At 20.4% G+C, this 1,781-nt stretch overlaps 1 protein-coding gene across 1 annotated transcript in view; it reads right to left on the bottom strand.

Annotated features, from left to right (window-relative positions):
• Positions 1-769: 769 nt before the first annotated feature.
• Positions 770-1,781, bottom strand: part of LOC113823904 (CBP80/20-dependent translation initiation factor) — a 16,090-nt gene continuing 15,078 nt past the window's right edge. The window contains exon 7 of the mRNA XM_027376630.2: positions 770-1,781. This exon is cut by the window's right edge and continues 1,066 nt beyond it. The gene's annotated coding sequence lies outside the window, so the exon portion shown is untranslated.

Here is a 1,781-nt window from a genome sequence, read left to right as displayed (position 1 = left end):
AAAAGCAAAAAATTATTAACAATAAAATTAATGACAAAAATAATGATATATAATGATAGAGATCATAATTATAACAATAATAATAATAACAAAACAATAATGATAATAATGAAAATAACAATATCAACAACAACAATAGTAATAATAATAATAATAATAACAATAATAATAACTGAAGTAACTGATATCAAAAATGATTAATAATGATGCTGCTGCTGATAATAATAATAATAACAATAATAATAATAATAATAATAATAATAATAATAATAATAGTAACAACAACAACAACAATAATAATAATAATGATAATAATAATAACAATAATAATAATAGTGATAACTGATATTAGCAAGAAAGGAAATGATATCAATAAATAATCATTAATATTAACAATATAAATATTGATAATAATAATAAAATAATTGAATAATAATAATAATAATAACAATGATGATAATAATAATTAGGATGATGATGATGATAATGACAATAATAATAATAATAATAATAATAATTATTATTATTATTATTATTATTATCATTGTCATAATATCAATAATAACAAAAATCATTATCATCAGCATAACAATAATAATAACAATATAATTAACAAGAAGAGCAATTATAGTTATGATTATAACTAACATCAATAGCATTATAATAATAATAATAATAATAATAATAATAATAATAATAATAACACTAATAATAATAATAATAATAATAATAATAACGCTAATGTTAGCAAAAATAAAAATAATAATAATGAGGACAGTAATTATATTAATGATAACAATAATAATAATGAGGACAGTAATTATATTAATGACAACAACAATAATAATAATAATAATAATAATAATAATAATAACAAAAAAAAAAATAATAATAAAAATAATAATAATAATAATAACAACAATAATAATAATATAATAATATAATAATAATAATAATAATGAATAACATTTGCTAACTGGCAAAATTCTTGTGCCAATTATACCAAATGTAGATGTCCTACAGATATATACAAAAAATATATAAATGGCCTTACTTTATCACAACATTCTTCTGTCATTATTGTGAGTCATAAATAAAGCATAAAAGGATAGATACCCAAAAGTACTGAACACTGAAGTTTTATGGCAGAATAAAACTGCCAAATTCAAAACGAAAAAACAGCTATTATGTTTGGAAGAACACATCAAGTCACTATATAGTAACATAACTTCATCTTATTGACAATTAGTTCTTTTTTTTTATAATTTGTCTTGATTTAACCTAATATTAAAAATAAAAAAAAATCCTTCCTATACATTTTGTAGCCTATTATAAATAAAAAAGAAGAAGAAGAAGAAGAAGAAGGTGATGAAGAAGAAGGAAACTATTCTATTTTGCGACATACAAAAATAATAAACCATCTTTCATCCGATGATTCTTTTATCTTTCACTTCTTACCAATCTAAGATATTTTTATCAATGCATACTCCCTTTCTGTTTAAGGTTCTGTTATGCCAAGAAAAAAAAAGATCACTTACAGTCATATTCAATTGAGAAGAGAAAAGGAAAAAGAAGAGAAAGAGGGAAAGAAATAAAGAAATAAAGAAAAAGAATAAGAAAAAAAAGTCTTTACCATATCAATCATTTGTGAATAAATGCTCATAAAACCAGTAACAGAAACGCCTCCAACCCTAACAGCCAATCTTCGACACTGCCTAATCCAAGACTATTTTTCATCCATCTAACTGCCTAAGCAGAATCATATGAAAAGACAAGAGAAC

Source organism: Penaeus vannamei, chromosome 1, assembly GCF_042767895.1.
Source record: "Penaeus vannamei isolate JL-2024 chromosome 1, ASM4276789v1, whole genome shotgun sequence".
Lineage (NCBI taxonomy): Eukaryota > Metazoa > Arthropoda > Malacostraca > Decapoda > Penaeidae > Penaeus > Penaeus vannamei.
This window is presented reverse-complemented; position numbering and strand designations above follow the sequence as displayed.